Source organism: Centroberyx gerrardi, chromosome 7 (assembly GCF_048128805.1).
Source record: "Centroberyx gerrardi isolate f3 chromosome 7, fCenGer3.hap1.cur.20231027, whole genome shotgun sequence".
Taxonomy (NCBI): Eukaryota; Metazoa; Chordata; class Actinopteri; order Beryciformes; family Berycidae; genus Centroberyx; species Centroberyx gerrardi.
The window spans coordinates 33415833-33441845 of NC_136003.1; the positions used below are offsets into that span (position 1 = coordinate 33415833).

The 26013-nt window shown below is 41.7% G+C and overlaps 2 protein-coding genes across 2 annotated transcripts in view; one reads left to right on the top strand and one right to left on the bottom strand.

Annotated features, from left to right (window-relative positions):
• The window catches only part of hdac5 (histone deacetylase 5), a 50905-nt gene extending 39235 nt beyond the window's left edge, over positions 1-11670 (bottom strand). The window contains exon 1 of the mRNA XM_078284955.1: positions 11476-11670. The gene's annotated coding sequence lies outside the window, so the exon portion shown is untranslated. The remainder of the gene's footprint in view (positions 1-11475) is intronic.
• LOC139910014 (protein NLRC3-like) overlaps positions 1-26013 on the top strand; it is a 305613-nt gene that overhangs the window by 141471 nt on the left and 138129 nt on the right. The gene's annotated exons all lie outside the window — the stretch shown is intronic.

Consider the following 26013-nt stretch of genomic DNA (forward strand, 5'->3'; position numbering starts at 1 on the left):
AGCTGAGCTCTAAAGTAACAAAGTGGAAATTATTTATTATTTGAATTTAGTAAATAAGGACCACAGTAAGACAGAAACAGTGAAAACAAGACTTTCTAGCTGAAATACTGCAGCGAAAGAAGACAACATATAGGTTATTTTTGTTTCCTGCCACAAACAATTGTGATTAATAATCATGATAATACTTAGTGAAATCATTGGGATTATCATTTTTGCCATAACCGTGCAGCCCTACAGGTAAATTATTTTCATTCTTTGTAATCTGATGAAATGTTTTACTGTTTGATTCTGCCTGGTGCCGACACAGCGCCAGTTTTAGGGGGGAAATGACTTTTGACATTTGGTTTGGTTTCAGTTTGGCTCAGAATGATTCTCCACTATTTGATGAAAGTAACAGCGACTGACTGACAGCTCAGCATGTAACCAGATGAACTTCCTTTTTAAAGAACAGGACTGATGCCTTGGCAGGGCATCCATCCTCTGCCAAGCTGCTGCCTGTGGCTCCCTGGTCCTCTGGTGCCACCTGCTGGCCTTTCACAGATAGTGTGTGTGTGTGTGTGTGTGTATGACATAAGAGAGAGAGAGAGAGTGAAAACACTGAAGAAAACCTCACATTATAGACACACAGACTTCCAGAAAAAAAGTTCTACATACATTTAGCTGTGTGCGTGTGTATATGTGTGTGTTTGAAAAAGTAGGCTATGTGTGTCATTATGTCTGTGTCAGTGAGAGAAAGAGAAAGAGAAAGATAGAGGGGGTAAGAGGTAAGGTTCAGGCTACTTAGCTGTAATGTGATTTAATGGAATGTGTTTAGCACTGATTCCCCCCCCCCCCCCCCCCCCCCCACACACACACACACACAGCAGGTCTGTCTGAGGTTTGCTGGATCTGAGCCGAATGACAGATCAGAGTCATTTAATGCAGTAAACTGGTATACAGTAAACTGGTTTACAGTAAACTGGTTTACAGTACACTGGTTTACAGTACACTGGTTTACAGTATTATACATATAGTTTTCAAGTTATGGACGTTTGTTTGACACTAGCGCTGTACAACCACAGTGACAGAGGCTAACAGAGCTGAAAACTCATCTTTTTATACCTTTTTTAACCTGTGATAATTTCCTCAATTGTAACACTACATACAAATATTATACTTCAAAATGTTCAGCTGCTTTCACTCATGTTTACATATTTAAGTGATACCACTAACAGGTTTTGAGATATTAAGCCTTGTATTGAGGCATGGTCTTCCACACACACAATGAAGGGAGAGAGAATATCTCAGTTTTCTGAAAGGTTCACTGTTTTACTCTTTCTACTGCTACTACTACAAGTATTACTTCAGTACTACTTCATCTACTTCAAACATTTCAACTAATATTTGTACTACTACTTAACTACATAAACTCCTTCAACTTTCAACTGCTTTACACACTTCAACTACTATTCATACTACCACTGTTAGTATTACTGCTACAACTAGCGATACTGCTACTAAAGAAACACACACACACACACACACACACACGTTCCCACACATACTAGCACACACACAGACCACTACTGCTACTATTTTAAGCTACCATTTCAACAGCTTCAAACACTGAAACTACTATTACTGTCGTTCTACTGCTAGTGCAACTACTACTACGACGACTACTGTTACTACTATTACTACTACAACAGTGTCAGCAGTCTCTCTACTCCACTCAAGCTGTTTTATAGACTTTCACTCTTTTACTCTTTCTACTGCTACAAGTATTACTTCAGCTACTTCAAACATTTCAGCTGCTATTTGTACTCCTAGCTGCTGTTTGAATTACTGCTACAACTACTAGTTATACTGCTAACACACACATGTTCACACACATACTAACACACAGACACACACACACAACATAACTGTATACAGACATACACCACACACACACTACTACAACTGCTACTATTTTAAACAACTAATCTGCATCCTAAATTACAAGTTTGCTAAAATCAATATGGAAACACTGTCATAGAGTCCAATCTGGACTAACTCTGTCTATATATGGCTCTGGTCTAACTGGACTAACTCTGTCTATATATGGCTCTGGTCTAACTGGACTAACTCTGTCTATATATGGCTCTGGTCTAACTGGACTAACTCTGTCTATATATGGCTCTGGTCTAACTGGACTAACTCTGTCTATATATGGCTCTGGTCTAACTGGATTAACTCTGTCCATGTATGGTTCTGGTCTAACTGGACTACCTCTGTCTATATATGGCCTTGGTCTAACTGGACTAACTGTCTATATATGGCTCTGGTCTAACTGGACTAACTCTGTCTATATATGGCTCTGGTCCAACTGGACTAACTCTGTCTATATATGGCTCTGGTCTAACTGGACTAACTCTGTCCATGTATGGTTCTGGTCTAACTGGACTAACTCTGTCTATATATGGCCCTGGTCTAACTGGACTAACTGTCTATATATGGCTCTGGTCCAACTGGACTAACTCTGTCTATATATGGTCCTGGTCTAACTGGACTAACTGTCTATATATGGCCCTGGTCCAACTGGACTAACTCTGTCCATGTATGGCCCTGGTCTAACTGGACTAACTCTGTCTATATACGGCTCTGGTCTAACTGGACTAACTGTCTATATATGACTGGTCTAACTGGACTAATTGTCTATATATGACTGGTCTAACTGGACTAACTGTCTATATATGACTGGTCTAACTGGACTAACTGTATATATGACTGGTCTAACTGGACTAACTCTGTCTATATGACTGGTCTAACTGGACTAACTGTCTATATATGACTGGTCTAACTGGACTAACTGTCTATATATGACTGGTCTAACTGGACTAACTGTCCATATATGACTGGTCTAACTGGACTAACTGTCTATATATGACTGGTCTAACTGGACTAACTGTCTATATATGACTGGTCTAACTGGACTAACTGTCTATATATGACTGGTCTAACTGTCTATATATGGCTCTGGTCTAACTGGACTAACTCTGTCTATATATGACTGGTCTAACTGTCTATATATGACTGGTCTAACTGGACTAACTGTCTATATATGACTGGTCTAACTGGACTAACTCTGTCTATATGACTGGTCTAACTGGACTAACTGTCTATATATGACTGGTCTAACTGGACTAACTGTCTATATATGACTGGTCTAAGTGGACTAACTGTCTGTATATGACTGGTCTAACTGGACTAACTCTGTCTATATGGCTGGTCTAACTGGACTAACTGTCCATATATGACTGGTCTAACTGGTCTAACTGGACTAACTGTCCATATATGACTAGTCTAACTGGACTAACTGTCTATATATGACTGGTCTAACTGGACTAACTGTCTATATATGACTGGTCTAAGTGGACTAACTGTCTGTATATGACTGGTCTAACTGGACTAACTCTGTCTATGTGACTCGTCTAACTGGACTAACTGTCTATATGACTGGTCTAACTGGACTATCTGTCTATATGACTGGTCTAACTGGACTAACTCTGTCTATATATGACTGGTCTAACTGGACTAACTGTCTATATATGACTGGTCTAACTGGACTAACTGTCTATATATGACTGGTCTAACTGGACTAACTTTGTCTATATATGACTGGTCTAACTGGACTCTGTCTATATATGACTGGTCTAACTGGACTAACTTTGTCTATATATGACTGGTCTAACTGGACTAACTTTGTCTATATATGACTGGTCTAACTGGACTGTCTATATATGACTGGTCTAACTGGACTAACTGTCTATATATGACTGGTCTAACTGGACTAACTGTATATATGACTGGTCTAACTGGACTAACTCTGTCTATATGACTGGTCTAACTGGACTAACTGTCTATATATGACTGGTCTAACTGGACTAACTGTCTATATATGACTGGTCTAACTGGACTAACTGTCCATATATGACTGGTCTAACTGGACTAACTGTCTATATATGACTGGTCTAACTGGACTAACTGTCTATATATGACTGGTCTAACTGGACTAACTGTCTATATATGACTGGTCTAACTGTCTATATATGGCTCTGGTCTAACTGGACTAACTCTGTCTATATATGACTGGTCTAACTGGACTAACTGTCTATATATGACTGGTCTAACTGGACTAACTGTCTATATATGACTGGTCTAACTGGACTAACTGTCTATATGACTGGTCTAACTGGACTAACTGTCTATATATGACTGGTCTAACTGGACTAACTGTCTATATATGACTGGTCTAACTGGACTAACTGTCTGTATATGACTGGTCTAACTGGACTAACTCTGTCTATATGGCTGGTCTAACTGGACTAACTGTCCATATATGACTGGTCTAACTGGACTAACTGTCTATATATGACTAGTCTAACTGGACTAACTGTCTATATATGACTGGTCTAACTGTCTATATATGACTGGTCTAACTGGACTAACTCTGTCTATGTGACTGGTCTAACTGGACTAACTGTCTATATGACTGGTCTAACTGGACTAACTGTCTATATGACTGGTCTAACTGGACTAACTCTGTCTATATATGACTGGTCTAACTGGACTAACTGTCTATATATGACTGGTCTAACTGGACTAACTTTGTCTATATATGACTGGTCTAACTGGACTAACTCTGTCTATATATGACTGGTCTAACTGGACTAACTTTGTCTATATATGACTGGTCTAACTGGACTAACTTTGTCTATATATGACTGGTCTAACTGGACTGTCTATATATGACTGGTCTAACTGGACTAACTGTCCATATATGACTGGTCTAACTGGACTGTCTATATGACTGGTCTAACTGGACTAACTGTCTATATATGACTGGTCTAACTGGACTAACTCTGTCTATATATGACTGGTCTAACTGGACTAACTGTCTATATGACTGGTCTAACTGGACTAACTCTGTCTATATATGACTGGTCTAACTGGACTAACTCTGTCTATATTCTATATATGACTGGTCTAACTGGACTAACTCTGTCTATATATGACTGGTCTAACTGGACTAACTCTGTCTATATTCTATATATGACTGGTCTAACTGGACTAACTCTGTCTATATATGACTGGTCTAACTGGACTAACTCTGTCTATATTCTATATATAACTGGTCTAACTGGACTAACTCTGTCTATATATGACTGGTCTAACTGGACTAACTCTGTCTATATTCTATATATGACTGGTCTAACTGGACTAACTCTGTCTATATATGACTGGTCTAACTGGACTAACTCTGTCTATATATGGCTCTGAAAGGCACTAACCAGCCTCACAGGAAGTCAGCGTTGCTACAGCAACCAGTGTGGCGTGTGTGTGTGTGTGTGTGTGTGTGTGTGTGTGTGTGTGTGCGTATTTAGGTTATGGAGCTAACTAGCTATGACAGACTAACCTGCTGGCCATCTACTGCATTAGCCTAATGACGCACACACACACACACACACACACACACACATACACACAAACAGAAAGAGAAAGGAGATTTAAATAGAAGAGAACAAGTTGCCACTTGAGTCATTTCTCTCTCTCTCTCTCTCTCTCTCTCTCTCTGTCTGTCTGTCTCTCTCAATTCAATTCAATGAGTTTTATTGGCATGACATACATGTGTGCATATTGCCAAAGCATACAACAACAAAACAACAAATACAACAAATGTATTTGTATGTCTCTCTCCCTCTCTCTCTCTCTCTCTCCTCCTCCTCCTCTTCACACCATCATCTCCTAAAATACCTGGCCCCTCCCACCCTGGAGAGGAGCAGGAAGTGTTGCCTGGCAACCAGGGAGCTGGCTGCCGTGGTAACCGCTCACCTGAGCCCCTCTGCCCTAAACAAACAGAGAGAGAGAAAGAGAGAGAGAGAGAGAGAGAACAGGATGGATAGTCATAGTGTGTGTCTCATCCAACAGACCAGTATTTGTCTATAGTCTCTTTCTCTCTCTCGCTCTCCCTTACATATACACATACAAAAGTGTGTGTGCGTGTGTGTGTGTGTGTGTGTGTGTCTCTACAGTATAAACAAAACCAAACATGGGACGATAGGGACACTCATTACCCACCAACTATGTCTCCACACACAGACAGATACACACACACACACACACACACACACACACTCTGAGCAAGATCAGCCATCTCTCTCTCTCTCTCTCTCTCTCTGTCCAGCCCACTGTCTCAAGGAGAATTTTATATTTTTATGTTAGCCTCGCCGCTAACAGTGTCAATTAATTTCAATGAGGAATGCTAATAAAGCTAACAAACATCTTAGGTAAAATTAAGTGACATCTACAATAGAATAGAATAGAATGGAACAGAGTAGAATAGAACTGAATAGAATAGAACAGAACACAATAGAACTGAACAGAATAGAACCAAATACAACAGAACAGAATAACACTAATATAAACTGTTGATCAATACAAACTCTTCAATACACACTCTTCACTCACACACACTCTCCACTCACGCACACACTCCTCTCCCAGTAGTTCAGTGTTGGAGGTCAAACTCAGTGGCACGGCCCTTTAAGCTCTTATGTAACTAATGGAGTGACCCTTAACCTCTGAGGTCTGCACAGCATCTGCTGACCTCTGACCTTTACTAAAAATCCACTGTATAGAAAGAGCCGCAAATCCCTCTCTCCACACACACACACACACAGTGCAAGTCCCTCAGAACAGAATAATGAAATGTTGGAGGGGTGTGGTCACACACGGAGGCGGGGCTTACCTCTGCTGGGGGGGCGGGGCTAACGTATACTAAGGAGGGGTGGACCCTAACCTCATTCCTGCTAGGATGGAGAGGAGGGGTGGATAAGAAGGAAGGAAGGAAGGAAGGAAGAGAATTGAATTGGAACTGAGAGACAAGGAAGTAGGGAGGAAAGAAAGAGGTTATGACTTGGAGAATAAAGAGGGAGGAAGAGAATGAACAATAGAGAGAGAGAGAGAGAGAGAGAGAGACAGAAGGAGAGGATGGGTGAATGAAAGACTTCTATCTGTCTGTTCACATCATAAAATCTCCCATCTTGACAATTCATCAATTAATTTCAGTATTTTGAATGAGAGGAAGTTCGAAGTTGGTTCAAATCTTTACATCTGGTTAATTGTTTTTAAGGCAAATGTTTCAAATCACAACGATGGTTTAAACCGCACTAATCAATTTTGGCACGGTGGCTCCAAATGGCATCAAGAGGTAACTGTTTGAATTTTGAGGACTTCATTACCCAGAAATCCACTGCGGTGATGTCAGTGAACAGCTCTGGCCAGTCTGTGATGCTCTGCACCAAACGCACAAAAAACACCCACAAAAGATCTAAAATGCATTTCCCAGCTGATATAAAAAAAATAATAAAGCAAGCCAACCTAAGGCAGTGATCAGATCCTGCTCAAACTCAAAGCTGCGCTGTGAGCGTTGCTGCCAACAGAGAAAGCAAGAGGTCAAAGGTCACAAGGAGCGTCACAGCATGTCGACATCTCTGCTTGCTGTTGAAGTAGAGGAAGAGGAGTGTGATCTGAAGCAGAGGATGAAGGTTCCTGACGTCCTGCTGCAGGTTTAGCATCTGATCCCAGAGCTGCTGGACGGAGACGAGTCAAGGCTTCGCACTAATTAAATAATTCAATATTATCATTTATCGTCTTTCAGTGGAATCATATGGTGATGACATGAAGATATGTTGATACACAGTTCTGCTGTCTGAACTGATGATAACAAGCACATTTTATTTAAAGCTCCCATATTCTCACTGTCCAGAGTTTTATTTTGTCTTGAGGTCCATTCAAAGCTGTGTGTGTGGTGTCATGAACCAAAAACTCTCTCAATCCATTTCTCCACGTTCATTTTCCAGCATCTCTCTGAGCCTTACCAAGAACAGGCCGTTTCTGTCGCCGTGTCTTTAAGGCTCATTAATATTAACGACCCTCCGTTCCGATTGGCTAACCGTTTCGAGAGTGAAACGTGAGACGCCGCGGCCCGGCGGCTACAGGTAGGGAAAACTCTCCGGTAATAAACGATGACGACCGCTCGACCGCTTTGAAAAAAACACTTTGTTAGTCTATTATTTCTTACAGAAATGATAATGAGCGAACCTTTGTGACGCCGCAAAGTTACGGAAGTCCAAACGGCTCGTTTAGAGGCTCGCTTTTCTAATATGGATTGTGTGGATTTAGTTTTGATACTTTCACCATGTTTAGATACACATCCAACTCCTTTATCATCACAGAGGAGAGGGAGTCCTGCTTTACACCAAATGGGACCTCAGTTCAATGGGATGAATATTAATTTGATAATTTCACTTGTGATTTTGTGTGACCCATATGGTGATATATATATATATATATATATCCTACTATAGAATGAGGAAAACTCTGTCTGTCTGTCTGTCTGCATCCATTTTGCTCCTCAACAGGTCGGCCGATCAATCTGAAGCTGCACACTGAGCGTTGGCAGAGGCAGGGACTGACGAAGCCGATTTTTCCATTTTCCCAAATTTACGCTGTTTATGCACATTTTTGGCAAGTCTGCGCAGAGTTGTGGCGCGCGCATCCTCGGGTATGGACTAGTATATATATACATATATATATATATAGATATATGAAATATATGAAAAAAAATCCTGGTGCAGCCACATTCGAAGAGTCCTGTGTGATGACGGCCTGATGCTGTCCGCTGCTGCTGCACTGAGAGCTAAACTAGTTAGCTGACTATTTTCCAAATGTTAGCTAGCAGTTATAGCGTTAGGATAATTTCAGGGTGAAGGTAGTTGAGGTTCTGCGGGGACAGCCAGGAGACTGGAGCGTTACCTGTGAGCACCAGTCTCTGAATTTGGTTTGGATTTGTAATTTAATTTGGATTTGTTGAGACTAACAAGTATATATCAAGTATTTATCATTCCTGAATTTCCCCAAGGGGATCAATAAAGTGCTATCTTATCTTATCTTATCTTATCAAACCACACTGTTGGCTACAAATCTTTTGGCAGCAGGTTCAGCCATCGCTGGTGCGTCCAGCTTTCTCTTCTGGATTTCCCTCTTCAGTCTGGATCGGTCTCTTCCTGTGTGAGGAGATTTCCCTCCAGTGAGCAAACTGACAGCAGAATTTAATTTGGACAGGCTGTTGAACAGGAGAATCTGCAGCGGCTCAGTCAGCGGGACGAGACGCTCTGCTCCGCTGTCGCATCACTTCCTGTTTACACTGAGGAGACGCCGCAGCTTTATGGCAAAATCTGGACTAGAGCAGATTTAATATTTTACTGTCTAATCTGGACCAGAGCAACTTTAAAGGTTCCATATTCTACACTTTATAGTGTTTTATGTCTTGAGGTCACAAATTTGTCTTGAGCTCATAAATTAGAAAATACCAAGGCAGGACACAACTACTTGCTGGATTTTTTGTTTGACACTGCAGTGTTTGGTTTGCTGTGAAACATCAGATCAGGTCCGGTGGGTGAAAACGCCCCGTCAGAAGAAGATGCCCACCCTGCATATTTTTATGTTGGTAAAATATTTAACTTTAAACATGTTTGAGAGGGAAAAGCTGATACTTTGGCTCTATATATATATAACCAAGATTTTGGGGGATCATCCGTGCATTTTGGCTAATAAGCCCCCAGCTCAAACAATACGTTCAATAAGATAAGAATGTTGTGTTCAGTTTGGATTTCAAAAAGAAAATGAGATATGTGTGAATATGAAATTGTTCTAAAATTTTAAATTCTTTTAAATGGTGCACATAAGATTAAAATTATAAAATTATTCTGGTATATTACTTCACAATCTCTGGTGATGTCGTCTGAGGACTGAGGCATTGCTGTAACAACTATTGATGAAATTAGATTAATTTACGGAAAAAATGATTCTTAGAGCTTATAAAAACATTCAGGATTCTTTCTGCTCCTGAAACATTTAGACTAAACTGAGCAAACTTGGGCAACATTCCCCCTCTGGCCAGGGGCCATAACTGTCCCATCAGCCCCTTTCAGTCAAAAAATGAAAAACGCTGTAATTTACAGAGAGAGTTCATGTTTACTGGATCCTAATGTAGTGCTGAAACGATCAGTCGATCAATCGCTTAGTCGATCTACAGAAAATTAATCATTTTAGTCATTTATCAAGTATCAAATACCAAATATTTACTGGTTACAGCTTCATAAATGCTAAGATTGACTAAGTGATTAATCATTTAATCGAAAAAATAATAGATTAATCGATAATGAACATAATCGTTAGTTGCAGCCCTATCCTAATGTCAAATTCAGCCTACACGTGGTGTTCAGCCCGCGGCAGCAGGGCCGGTCGGTCGCTCTGTGCTCCGCTCTGTGACCTGCAGGGAGTCAGACCGCAGACTCTCAACAGGAGACCAGAGTTCGATTCCCGGCAGAGACGCTTCCACAAAATTCAGCGTGGCTGTTAGACTCTGAGTCTTGCTCAGTGTGACTGTGGGAAGGAAGCAGCTCACCTGTCCTGCCCAGACACTCAGGTGCACCAGCGGGAAACAAATTAGAATATTTTCACCAAGAGCCAAAGCCTGCAGGAAACTGAAGTCGTGCAGAGCTGACAAGCTAATTTCATTACAATAATGCTGTTAGTTAGTTATCAGATAGTCTTTTAGACGCTGATCTGTTAACTGTTACCCGTTGGCTGCTAACTGTTATCTGGTGGCTGCTAACTGGTAGCTGTTAGCTATTGGTTGGAAGCTGTTGGCTGTTGGCTGGTAACTTGGCTTGTAGCTCTTGACTGTTAGCTAGCTGTTGGCTGTCACTTAGTTACCTAGTTAGCTGTTAGCTGCGGGCCAGCAGCTGTTAGACAGGTAGCTGTTAGCTCTGGTGTCTGTTAGCTTTATAGGAGTTAACTGTTCACTGTTAAATGCTGGCATGTAGCTGTTAACTCTTAACAGTTGGCTGTTAGCTGTTCCCTAGTTAGCTGCTGGCTGTTAGCTGTTCCCTAGTTAGCTGCTGGCTGTTAGCTGTTCCCTAGTTAGCTGTTAGCCAGTAGCTGTCTGATAGTTAACTGCTGGTGACTCCTGCTAGCTGTTAAGTGTTGCTTACTAGCTGTTAGCTGCTAGCCGTCAGTTGTCAGCTGATATCCGTTAGCTGCTGGTTTTAGCAGCTTTTTAGTTTCAGTCCGTTTCCTACTTGATGTGTTGCTGTCAGCTACAATAACCGTTGGCAACGACAGAACAAGCACAAAATTACATCTCTCTCTCTCTCTCTCTCTCTCTCTCTCTCTCTCTCTCTCTCTCTCTCTCTCTCTCTCTCTCTCTCTCTCTCTCTCTCTCTCTCTCTCTCTCTCTCTCTTTGCAACCATTCCTCATGAAACCTTTCCTTGGCTGTCGATATATCCTTCTAGGACACACACACACACACATGGACGGACGGACGCACGCACGCACACACGCACGCACACAGTCTCTGCACCCATTCCTCATGAACCCCACCGTACCGTGGTTGTCGGCGGGTCCTCCCGGAACGCGTATCCGCTCAGAGGTCGCTTCCTCCCGGCTGTGGTTTCCGCCGCGGCCCGGTGTGTCACCGCGGAGCCGCTCTGCTCTGCTCTGCTCTCTTATTTCAGATGAAATGTCTAATTTAACAAGCAAGTCCCGTCTCACCTCCTACTGTTTCACCTCCTCCATATTTACAGTCTGCCCCTCTCCCTCTCTCCCTCTCTCTCTCTCTCTCTCTCTCTCACCACCAACAACAACATTACTGACGTCCTCCTCCTGCCACGTGACCAGTCTGCTGGGGCTAAAAATAGACTCTATAGAAACCAATGGAGACAGACAGACAGACAAGAGAGAGAGACAGAAGGACAGACAGAGAGAGAGAGAGACAGGCAGATAGACAGACAGGCAGCAGGCAGAGTTAGCTTCACTATTCTTCTTTCCTAAGGTATCTTTCTAGCAGAAATGGAGTGATGAGGATTGAATATATGGTGCTACAGTACTAAACACGTACTGTCCCTCCAGATGACACTGTGTGTGTGTGTGTGTGTGTGTGTGTGTGGGTATGACTTAAGTCACTTTCAGGGACACACACCAGACTTAAGACCAGTTGATTGGGGACGGCTTGTGCCATTGGGGACAAAAGCCGTGTCCCCAATTGGTAAAAAGCTGATTTTTGGGTCAGTGGTTAAGGTTAGGGTTAGGGTAAGTCTCCAGGAAATGAATGTAAGTCTATGTAAATACCCCAAAAGTGACTTAAGTAAGACTGTGTGTGTGTGTGTGTGTGTGTGTGTGTGTGTGTTCATGTGTTTCGTTCGTTCATTCGTCACACATGATATTTCAAACACTTCTGATCAGATTTTCAGATTTTGGTAAAACTTGAAGGGAAATGAAACAGTTTTCGCACCTCTGCTCTCTAAACTCCGTTATGTCCAGCATCTGAACGAAGTCCTGCTGCGTCCCGCTCGCCGATCCTCACAGCCAAAGGTCAGCCTCGCTGAACCTTTGTGCCGCGCATCGCGTCCAATAGAAACGACAAAATAAGTCAGAAAGGGGAAGAAGAATACCGGAGGAAAACTTGATTCTAGCGTCATCAGAATTTTCCTGAATTCTACAACACGAGTCTGAAGTCTCGCTGTGAGCGATGGAAGCTTATTTCTAACCAAGCGGGCAGACCGGCCGTGTTTAAAACACGCAGTGGAGATGAGCGATCTGCGACCGCTGGATGTGATGTTTCAGATGTTATGTTGGATGCTATATTTACAAAACTAGCGAGATAGTGAGCTGGGAATGGCTCTTCTCCCTGCTGCTGGAGAACTCAGCCAATGCAACAGCAAACTTTTTTTTTTCCAAATTTCCAAAATGAATGAAGGACAAAAAAAACATTTTGGGGCCTGTATTGTAATTCCCTGCACAGCCAGGAGAGGAGGCACTCGAGCACAAATCGCAGATAGCAGCTTTAAAGCAATATTCCACTTAGTTTTAACATGAAAACCAGAATATAAACTATTCACTAAGATCGGATGCAGCTGGACGAGTTTGTAGCTTGAAAATTGACATTTACATTTTCCAGAACAAATGCTTTTCCTTGCCATGTTTTCTGGGGCGTCAAAGTTCTGTAAAACACAGATATTGGTGATGCACTTTTCATCTCTGTCTCCATCCAGTAGTTAGTTGTGTTTCTCTTCTTGGTGGATAACCGGCCAATCGTAGACGAGGTGACGTCACCTCCAGATATTTCCAGCAGCTACAGTGAAGTTTGATATGAGAAAATGTTTCAGGATGTAAAACCTCAGCGGTAAACGTCAGGTTTTGGTGTCAGTCCCTCAGAATCAAAGAGCGAGGGCTTCTTTCTAGAGCCGCCATTTTGCACCGAGAGACGTTCAACAATCATACAGGGAGAAATCCATCGTAGAAGAGGAGAGAGACCAGTTTCTCCACCACAGGAGCAGGAGAGAGACCAGTTTCTCCACCACAGGAGCAGGAGAGAGACCAGAATGCACTGCAGCAGAGAGACGACTCTCACTTTTTCTAGAATGGAAAATCTTGCTCTCTTGCTGTTATACCGCTCTCTCTCCCTCCACCGAAGTCCAGGCGAGTTCACTGGGAGTTGTTGAAAGGCATTGTGGGAAATGTAGGAAACCACTGACTGCAGTAGAAGTAGGCGAGGTAGGTTGAGGGAAAGTGGGCACAACACTTCATCACAGAATAATGAATGCACTGAACATCACACACTGATGAGACATCACAGTGTGAGAGTCTGGTGGAATTCTCCTTTAATCTTTTATTAATTTCTCTGACTTTTTTCCAGGTTGACTTCCACTGAGCTCAACAGCAGAATCAGCTTCAGCTGCAGGATGGAGGACCATTACCATGGCTACCACTAATACAGGATAGATGCAAGATGATGGACTGTTACCATGGCTACCACTGATACAGGATAGATGCAGGATGATGGACTGTTACCATGGCTACCACTGATACAGGATAGATGCAAGATGATGGACTGTTACCATGGCTACCACTGATACAGGATAGATGCAGGATGATGGACTGTTACCATGGCTACCACTGATACAGGATAGATGCAGGATGATGGACTGTTACCATGGCTTCCACTGATACAGGATAGATGCAGGATGATGGACTGTTACCATGGCTACAGGATACAGGCCAGATGCAGGATGGAGGACCATTACCATTGCTACAGGATACAGGATAGATGCAGGATGGAGGACTGTTACCATGGCTACACGATAGATACACGATGATGGACTGTTACCATGGCTACAGGATACAGGCCAGATGCAGGATGGAGGACCGTTACCATGGCTACAGGATACAGGATAGATGCAGGATGGAGGACCGTTACCATGGATACCACTGATACAGAACAGATGCAGGATGGAAGACCGTTACCATGGATACCACTGATACAGAACAGATGCAGGATGGAGGACCGTTACCATGGCTACAGGATACAGGATAGATGCAGGATGGTAGTCAGTTACCAATGAGTGTAATGAGATTAGTGTTTGATCCTGTTTGAGTTTCCTTTGAGGTTTTTTTTCTTCTCAGTGTTTTTAGCTTCATGTTTCATTACTGTGAAACTAAATAAACTAAATTAAATAAAGTGAAGGAGATAAACTCAGTAGATCTGATTCTGTCTGTAGATTACAGCAGGAAGAAAAAACAACAGTCACATGGTGTTATGTGAAGGAGGAGAGGAAGAGAAGAGAGGAGGAGAGAAGAGGAGGAGAGGAGGGAAGGGGAGAGGAGGAGAGAAGAGGAGGAGAGAAGGGGAGAGGAGAGGAGGAGAGAAGAGGAGGAGAGGAGAGGAGAGAAGGGGAGAGGAGAGGAGGAGAGAAGAGGAGGAGAGAAGGGGAGAGGAGAGGAGGAGAGAAGAGGAGGAGAGGAGAGGAGAGAAGGGGAGAGGAGGAGAGGAGAGAAAGAGAGAAGGGAAGAGGAGGAGAGAAGGGGAGTTATTGATGGATTCATAGTGGAAGCTATAAATATCTCCAGTTCCAGTACAATATGACTGCAAAACAGAGAGAGGAGGAGGAGGGGAGAAAGGAGGAAGGGAAGGAGGACGAGATGAAGAGAGAGAGAAGGATAGGACAGGATGAGGGAGGATAGGGAGATAGGGGAAGAGACAGAGGGAAGGAGCAGAGAAAGGGAGGAAAAGAGGAGGGGAGATAGGAAGGGAAGGAAGGAGAGGAGGAGGGAAGGAGGTACGAGAGAGAGGAAAGGAGGAAAGAAAGGAAGGGATGGATGGAGAGAGAAAGAGGATGGCAGAGAAGAGAGATGCAGAGGAGAGAGGGAGGGAGGGAGGAGAGAAACAGAAATAGAGGAGAAGAGATATTCTGTCAGAACAGAGAGAGCGAGCAAGGCAGAGGGAAAGAAGGGAGAGAGAGAGAGAGAGAGAGCTATTCTGGTAATGATGTTGTTGCCGTGGAGACGCTGTCCTCAGTCAGAATACTCCACAGGTGCCTCGTGGGTATTTTTAAAGGACGCCACCGATTGGAGGAGGTCTTATATGAAATGCAGGGTATTGATTGGTGGACGGGGGGTAAAGGTCAGAGGTCAAGCGTGCAGTGAGCGGTGAGTGTGACGCCTCGCTCTCCAAACCTTCCTGGACATTCTCACCTTTCTCCTGCAGGAGAGTGAGTCATGAAGCGTTGGGTGCCCTCCCGCCTCAGACAGGCCACGCCCCCACAGTGCGGTCGCTCAGTTTCTAGCAGCAAAACAATAAATCAACGTTTTCTGTGGTTGTTTTGTCTGTGTTCTAGTTTATTGATGATATATAATTTGGATGGAGAGCTTGTGAAACTGTGATGGTCAAGAGTCTCATTAGTGATTACTACAGCAGAATAACATGGAGCTGATATCACCATTCATGTTCCTGACAGCAGAATAACATGGAGCTGATATCACCATTCATGTTCCTGACAGCAGAATAACATGGAGCTGATATCACCATTCATGTTCCTGACAGCAGAATAACATGGAGCTGATATCACCATTCATGTTCCTGACAGCAGAATAACATGGAGCTGATATCACCATTCATGTTCCTGACAGCAGAATAACATGGAGCTGATATCACCATTCATGTTCCTGACAGCAGAATAACATGGAGCTGATATCACCATTCATGTTCCTGACCCACCAGACGGACTGACACTGTTTTGTATTGAGATGTATTGAATTTCAATATATCGTCCCATCACTACTAACAAGCTACAAAACTTCAAGAAGTTCAAGAAAAAAGCATTGTAATGCTCCTGCTATTGGAGAACCGTGATAAGGAAACGACAAATTATTTACACAAAATACATTTCACATCAATTATTAGAATGCAGAAAAAACAACCGCAGAAACTGTTGATTTACTGTTTTGTTCATAGAAACTGAATCTGGTTTCGCACTTTGTAGGCGTGTCCCACAGAACCTGAATGTATAGAACGGTCCTTCTACTGTTTGCTATGGTAATTTGGCTAGGTACAGCATAAGATGGCGACAGTGGAATTTTAAGTGTTAGTTGCTATGGTGAGAACACAAGTCTGGACATTAAAGCCCCATTCACATCTAATAACTATAAAGATAATTATAACTATAATAAGATTTCAATCGTTCTAAGTAAATAGAATGTCTATGTTCACACTACAACTGTAACTATAAAAACATCCAAAACGACAACTATAACTATATTCTTGGTTCCATCTCTCTATCTCTTTTTTGGATGTAGAGACAACAATAAAACATTTTCAACCAATCAAACTAAAGTTCTACAAAGGACGGGGTGCAGAGTTCAGTAGTTCACTGCAGTGACGGAGCTGCTGAGGAACTGATGACAGAAGTCCAGAGGAACCCGGCGCTGATTGACAAAGACCATCGCCTCTAAAAAATGTTGAAAAGAAACATGTGTCATTAATAACACGTGTCCCTCCAGTAGCCTGTTGAAACACGTTCCAGGTGTTTCTCTCAACATCCACACTAGCCTCTTTGATCCACAGTAGATGGTGTTCAGCGTCTCCTGGTAAAGAAATAAAGCTTCACTTGGTGACTACCATTCTCTCATTTAAACAAAGCACAATAATGTCATGAAAGTGCCGTAAAAGAGCATTATTATCTGCCAGCTCCTCTCTCTTTTGCGGCAATTCATGAACCCAAATCCTTCGGCCATGTTGTTATTTACTTTGGAGAGCAAGGAAAATAAAAGCACGTCAGTAAAGTAATCATGCTCCATTTTTTCTCGGAATATTCGGCGCCGACGATATCGTTGTAGTGTGAATGCTTGAGCAACAGCATATCGTTATAGTTTATAGCCTACTGTAAAGTCTGTCCCACTTGCTTGAGAACTGAGCAGATGAGTCTGTTAGCAAACTGTCAAAACTCAACTGACGCTAACTAAGTTAGCTAAGCTAGCTTTATCAAAGACTGTACTTCTCTCTCTATGATTCTTTGCAAACTGTTGTAAGCCAGCTGAGAAAATGTCAAAAATCTCTTTTTTAAATTTGAGTTAAAACTTAATGGTAGTATATTTAGCAGCATCTCACCATTATTTTCCCACAAATATGAGAGCTTAATGTATTTCTGATTTTTTTAAATAATTTACTTTTTTTTTTTTTTTTACAAGTAAAATCATTCATGTCTGTGGTGTTACCACTGCTTGTGATCCAATATTATGCCTTTTGAAAACAATCATTTGGTTGCTTGATGTGCAGTTTATCTTCAGCTATCTTTTGAGTTTTTACCATCACTTCCATACACAAATATAGAAATACAGTATATTATGTAATGAAATATTGAAAATTGTAGGCTATAAATTGTTGGTAACACCACAGAAAACATAGTACACACATATGTCTGTGGTGTTATGAACAGTTCTGTAGTGTTACCACTGAAGACAGTAACACCGAAGGCACATTCTGTTAGCTTGCTAGCTAGAGAGCATGTGGAAACTGCACACTATCCATTAGTGGTTATTTACCATAAGGAACTAACACCACAGACATGATGAAAGTGTGACACATTACATTTTCTGAGTTTTGGTCAGATTTATCAAAAAGTACACGAGAAGGTAGATCCACCATGTGCTTCCAAACATGCCACCTCATTGAATGACCTCTCCAAACAGGAAGTTGTTCAAAAGCTCTTCCTGATTATTTTTAAAAGGATGTTTTCTATTGAGTAACACCACAGACATCAAATCTTCTGACACTTTTTGATAAAACATTTTTATAATTTATACATTTATAAATTAATCTAGATAATAAGTAAACAATAGATTCAGTATTTCTCTTTTATTTTGACTGAAAAAAAATTCTCAAAAATGTAAGTTTATACTGTTAAATTGGCATTACACTGCAAAAGTCTGGCTTCGGACATGCAGTTTTTCATGGTCAGCTGACATTAAAAGCTTTATTAAATATATTTAAAATGAAAAATTAGCCATTTTCTCTCTCTCTCTCTCTCTCTCTTAATCTAAAAAGAGGTAATTAAATACACATCCATCAAATTTCTGACAATTAATACGTTTTTCAGACTTTTATACAGTGTGAAATTGCTCGGACACTGTTTGCAACACAAATTGAAGAATTACTTTTCCATGGGTTAGCCTGCCTTTAGTGGAAAAGAAAAGTTTGCAAAGAGCTAACGAACATCGGCAGAAACAGATGAACTCAACTATAAACACTTCTACTCACTGCACAGATGTCAAAACTGTTGACAGACTGATAAAGACGCAGCAGCTGGTGACAGAGCGCCACCTGGTGGAGGCAGAGTGACAGTGAATTCAGCTGCAGTGTCAGTTTTCCACTGTTTTGGTTCCTGCTGTAAAACCTCTGTCCTCAGCGACTTGCCGTAAGTCGGTTTATACGGTTCACATAAAAATGGCCGTCGCTCCGACCATGCAGGAGCGTTGGTTTGAATGGGAAAAATCATTCTATCATTATTCAGGTTCTGGGGCGTGGCCTTTCTGCTGCGGCAGCGCCATTCTGATCTATAATGATGAAGGCCAGTCGCCTCCTCACTGAACCTGAGTAGCTTTCTCCTGTTATTGTACTTTTTTCAGCGTATCCCAGCATATCGGAGAGTATCCCAACATGCACTGGGCAGAAGGCAGGTCACCAGTCCATCGCAGTTTTCTGCTGTTTCCTGTGAATCTTCCTTTGTGACTCCAGTGTGAACAAAACCCGTCAGATTCCAAAATGTTGCGATGGTCTGATGTAATACGCTTGCACGCAGAGCGAGCCGACCAATCACAAGAGACTCTGGGCGGAGACTCGCTCACTGCAGCGTTTGTTTGGAGCCAAGAGCTGAAAGTTTGAATTTTTAGTGTTTTTTTGTCTGTAAACGGACGGACCGGGAGAGGAGGAGGAGTGTCGTTACAGATTTACCCTCCTTTCCTTTTCTGTTTCTGTCTATTTACTCTTTCAAAATATTACAGACAACTTCTCCGTCCAATGTTCCTATCATCAAGTGAATTGCAGAATTGAACTGTAAACTCACTGAATGGCTTTTCATTATTCATTATTTCATTATTCATTTGTTGCAGTCTTACCTCATCTGAAATACTGAACTGCTTTGGCAACAGACGTTTTGTTTCCCGTCATGACAATATTGAATTTGAATTTGAATTTGAAAGACAGAAACAGAGAGAGAGAGAGAGAGAGAGAGAGAGAGAGAGAGAGAGAGAGACAAGTGCGATGAGGGAATATGAACTAATCACATGTCACTAGGCTCTCTCTCTCTCTCACACACACACACACACACAGCAAAGGGAGCAGTGATGAGTCAGCCTGCTATGAGTCACAGGAAAAATGAGAAATGTCAGAGAGAAAGAACGCACACACACACACACACACACACACACACACACACACACACACCTGAGAAACATGCAGACAGTTTTAGCAGCATCTTGTCTGTTTCTTCCTCACTCTCTGAAAACTGAAAACTGAGATTTCTCCTCTATCAGCTCTGCTTACGGCAGCCTGCAGTGGACAGAAATAACAAAAAAAAACAAGTTTTAAAGGATCATTAAATCTCTGTGTAGCTCTGGTAGAGTCTTGGGTCGTGTCTCTTCCTCCATGATAAAACCCCCAAATCAGTGATTCTGTGATCTGTTGCTCCGGTAGAGCAGACTGGAGAATTGTGTTTTTTTCTCTCTCCATTCACTGCCATCGTCTGGAGGAACAGTCTGAAAATCACTTCTAGCACATAAAGGAACGCCGACACAGCAGATTCTGACTATATATAAAAAACTAGTCCTGCTGCTGGATTGTTTTGAAGTGAATCTCTTTCTTTATGTTTATTAAACCTTTCAGTCTGAACAAGTGGAACACCGAAATCCGGTCGGAGGAAACTTATGATGATGGAACCAAGAAAATAAAACGTTTACCAATAATTTTAAATAGGCAAAAAAAGTATGAGAGAGACTGGACTTTGACAAAGCAGATTCTGACAATATGTCAAACACAAGTCATAGAAAAATGAGCTTTGATTTGGCATTTGATGTTTTGTGTTGAGAATGAGGCTTTCCATGTGTGGAGGTGCCGCTCGCTCGCTGAGCAGCTGGAGACTGAAGTGAAGTGGTTTTATTCTGGTTTATTGTCTGTTTTACTGGTGATCGTGTCTGCAAACGAAATTTCTCAGAGGCGGTTTTGTTTTGTTTTATCCTTGTAATCTCAACATCATTGTAAATGAGGGCCACTGATTTATTAGAGAAATTAAGGTTTGAATGAATGAAAGGTGGAAAGTAATTAAGTCCATTTCCTCAAGTTCTGTACCTCAGTCCAGTTTTGAGGTTCTGGCACTTTACTGAGTATTTCTATTTAGAAAGACTTTCTACTTTTCCTCCACTACATTTATCTGACGGCTGGAGTTACTACTTACTCTGCAGAATAAGGTTTTACACACAAAACATACGATGAGCTCATACAATATGTTGCATTGTTAGAGTTTAAACTCCCTAACAGTATATGGAGCAGTTAGACCTCAGTTAGACCAGAGTGAGAAACACCAGAGTGAGATAAGCAAGAGTGACACACACCAGAGTGAGATAAACCAAAGTGAGATAAGCAAGAGTGAGATAAACCAGAGCGAGATACACCAGAGTGAGATAAGCAAGAGTGAGATACACCAGAGTGAGATAAACAAAAGTGAGATACACTAGAGTAAGATAAGCAAAAGTGAAATAAGATAGAGTGAGATAAACCAGAGTCAGCTACACCAAAGTGAGATACACCAGATACACCAGAGTGAGATATACTAGAGTGAGATAAACCAGAGTGAGATAAACCATAATGAGATACACCAGGGTGGGATAAACCAGAGTGAGATAAACCACAGTGAGATACATCAGAGTGAGATACACTAGAGTGAGATATACCAGAGTGAGATAAACCATAATGAGATACACCAGAGTGAGAAAAACCAGAGTGAGATACACCAGAGTGAGATAAACCAGAGTGAGATACATCAGAGTGAGATAAACCAGAGTGAGATACACCAGAGTGAGATGAACCAGAGTGAGATACACCAGCGTGGGATAAACCAGAGTGACATACACCAGAGTGAGATACACTATAGTGAGATACACTAGAGTGAGATAAACCAGAGTGAGATAACCCATACTGAGGTACACCAGAGTGAGATAACCCATAATGAGATACACCAGAGTGAGATAAACCAGAGTGAGATAACCCATGATGAGATACACCAGAGTGAGATAATCCATAATGAGATACACCAGAGTGAGATAACCCATAAAGAGATACACCAGAGTGAGATAAACCAGAGTGACATACACCAGAGTGAGATACACTATAGTGAGATACACTAGAGTGAGATAAACCAGAGTGAGATAACCCATACTGAGATACACCAGAGTGAGATAAACCAGAGTGAGATAACCCAGAGTGAGATAACCCATAATGAGATACACCAGAGTGAGATAACCCATAATGAGATACACCAGAGTGAGATAACCCATAATGAGATACACCAGAGTGAGATACACTATAGTGAGATACACCAGAGTGAGATACACTATAGTGAGATAAGCCATAATGAGATACACCAGAGTGAGATAAACCATAATGAGATACACCAGAGTGAGATACACTATAGTGAGATACACCAGAGTGGGATAAACCAGAGTGAGATAAACCATAATGAGATACACCAGAGTGAGATAACCCATAATGAGATACACCAGAGTGAGATAACCCATAATGAGATACACCAGAGTGAGATAACCCATAAAGAGATACACCAGAGTGAGATAAACCAGAGTGACATACACCAGAGTGAGATACACTATAGTGAGATACACTAGAGTGAGATACACCAGAGTGAGATAACCCATACTGAGATACACCAGAGTGAGATAAACCAGAGTGAGATAACCCAGAGTGAGATAACCCATTATGAGATACACCAGAGTGAGATAACCCATAATGAGATACACCAGAGTGAGATAACCCATAATGAGATACACCAGAGTGAGATAACCCATAATGAGATACACCAGAGTGAGACACACTATAGTGAGATACACCAGAGTGAGATACACTATAGTGGGATACACCAGAGTGAGATACACTATAGTGAGATAAACCATAATGAGATACACCAGAGTGAGATAAACCATAATGAGATACACCAGAGTGAGATAACCCATAATGAGATACACCAGAGTGAGATAAACCAGAGTGACATACACCAGAGTGAGATACACTAGAGTGAGATACACCAGAGTGAGATAAACCATACTGAGATACACCAGAGTGAGATAACCCATAATGAGATACACCAGAGTGAGATAACCCATAATGAGATACACCAGAGTGAGATAAACCATACTGACATACCCCCCCCCCCCCCCCCCCCCCATATGCCTCACAGTGGTTTGGTCCACTGCCTACCTGCCTCCCCGAACCCCCACACACACACATCAGCCCTCGGTACGAGTGTGTGTGGAGGATCTCTGGAAGTGTCAGTGGTGGCAGACCTCCAGTAAGTAGCTGCTTCGCAAAGGTTAACTTAAAACAAAGGATGTGTCAGACATTTTTCTTTACTTCCACCACTGATGGTAGAAGAATAAAACACATTCACAATTGTAATCAGACTACATTTTGTTCCGTTACCTCGCGCTTGAATCTCGTGCGTCAGCGTGTTGGTACGGAGCCGCGTCTCCTAATGCATGTGTGTGTATGGAGGCAGGAGGTCTGTCCACAATTAAAATCATCATAACTCACTGAATTTTCGACCGATTTTCAAGCGGTTTGGTTTGTTACAAATGCCAGACATGTATTTATGATACAGGATACTTGGTTAAATTAAAATGCGGGGTTTCATACCAAAATTGTCTTTTGTAGATGGTAACAGTAATATTTCTATAATATAATAGGCTATTTAAGATTAACTTACCCTATGTAATTAGGTTCTAAGTATATTCTTTTTTTCTTACTGCATGTAAAATGGCTGCCACTATGTTATTTTGTTCATAATTTTGGAAATAAATGAAGACTTAATTCTTAAAAAAGACCCTGAAGTAAGTTTCTGGCAGGCTTCATAGCGTTCTGGACTTTTACACATTGACAGCGAAACATTAGAGATCTGCTTTTTCGGGAAAACTAAATCTAATTAGGCATATATTAGCTTTAGTTCAGTTAATGGGTGTTGCATCTCACCTACTACTGTAAATAACCTGCATGCTGTGTGTGTGTGTGTGTGTGTGTGTGTGTGTGTGTGTGTGTGTGTCTATTTGTCAGCCAGGTCAGTTAAAATGGCAGAGAAAAGAAAAACAGACATCCGATCATTTTTCAGTGCACCGAAACGCCAAGTAGAAAGACCCCAGTAATATCAAAGGCAATTTGATAAAATCTTCATAAGAAAGGAATGAAGTGCTTATGGAAATGTTTCATAATGGACCTCTATATACATTTAATACAACAGTACTTTTGGCGGCACCTTTGGTGTCCCCTTCAGGAATTGCTCTTGGGAAATTTTTCTGTTTATTGTCCCCCCCAACAGTGAAATGAAATATCCGCCCTTGTGAGATACACCAGAGTGAGATAAACCATACTGAGATACACCAGAGTGAGATAACCCATAATGAGATACACCAGAGTGAGATAAACCATACTGAGATACACCAGAGTGAGATAACCCATAATGAGATACACCAGAGTGAGATAAACCATACTGAGATACACCAGAGTGAGATAAACCATACTGAGATACACCAGAGTGAGATAACCCATAATGAGATACACCAGAGTGAGATAAACCATACTGAGATACACCAGAGTGAGATAAACCATACTGAGATACACCAGAGTGAGATAACCCATAATGAGATACACCAGAGTGAGATAAACCATAATGAGATACACCAGAGTGAGAGGATCCAAGGCTCGTTTCTCAGCAGCAGAGTTTCAGAAGTCATGGTTTTAAATCAAGAGAGTGATCAGAGAGCAGCAGTCTTGGCTTTTTGTTTTCCATCACTGGTGGGACGAGGACGAACTTTGATATGCACAGCCAAGAGAATCCATGATCCATCAATGAGTCCAAGATATGTTGACAGAAATACAGTATAAAATATTTATTGAAAACTGTCAAAAATAATAAGCACAGTTCAGAAAATGTAAATCCGAATTTTCAATTTTCAATTTTCAGAAAACAAAAAAGGATCTAAAGGATTTAATAACTAATGTGGTTCAAAGATGTGTGTCCTTCCTGGTCCATTTTTAGTAAATGTTTTCTATCAGCCACTTCCTGCTTCCTGTCTGTACCACCTGACTCACCTGGGTGAACATGACTCCTCCCACAACTACAGCCAGGTGGGGCAGATGAATACTACAGGAGACGTGTAACATAAATATACAGAAACAATCCAAAATAGCAAAAAACAAATAAATCAACTAGCTAAATCTTCTTATAATTTGCAGTGTTTTTCTTTTTCTTGGTGTCTCATTTTAAATGTTGCCTCTGTTTTTATTGATATATGATATTGATATTACTCTACTTTTTGAAACTTGTGTTATATTTGTTTACTTATTTATTTAAATTGTATTTATTTTTTTCACAGTGAAGCACTTTGTAACTTTGTTTTGAAAAGTGCTACATAAAATAAAGTGTATTATTATTATTAGTATTAGTATTATTACATTACTCCTAAGAAAGCTTAAATGGCTACAACAATTATGTTGTCGGTTTTTTCATGGTGAAGATCTGATTTTGGAAGGAAACTCTTCTGTGATTCGCCGCCTTCCTGAGGGCCTTGTGGGAGCCGCTCGCGGCCCCGGGCGGGTCCCCAGGCCACAGTGTGAACCCCACTGAGCCCAGTCAGTTCAGCCCACTGACTGTAAACTGTCAGGGTTTATCCAAGTCTGCAGCGCCCCCCAGAGGAAAACTCTGACACTCACTCTCTGTTTAATAATGCAGTTTTTACTATTACCTCAACTAGTACTATAACATCTACTACTGTACTGATATGGGAGTAGCAGAAGCAGTAGTAGTAGAAGCAGCAGTAGTAGCAGTAGTAGTAGAAGCAGCAGTAGTAGCAGTAGTAGTAGAAGCAGCAGTAGTAGCAGTAGTAGTAGAAGCAGCAGTAGTAGCAGTAGTAGTAGAAGCAGCAGTAGTAGCAGTAGTAGTAGAAGCAGCAGTAGTAGTAGTACTAGTAGTAGTAGTAACGTGGTTTCCAGTTCTACTTCATTAATTCAGTTGCTGATTGCTCTAATTTGTCTCATTCTCCATTAATGAGCATCTTTGATTCACCAAGATCCACAAAATCCTCTCTTCTCCTCTCCTCCTCTCCTCTCCTCTCCTCCTCTCCTCTCCTCTCCTCCCCTCTCCTCTCCTCCTCTCCTCTCCTCCTCTTTCCTCTCCTCCTCCCCCTATCCTCCTCTCCTATCTTCCTCTCCTCTCCTAACCCTAACCCTTCCTTCCTTCCTTCCCTCCCCCTTCCCTCTTTCCTTTTCCTTCTCCCTCCCTCTTTTCTTTCCTCCAGCGTTGTCAAGGCAACAGACC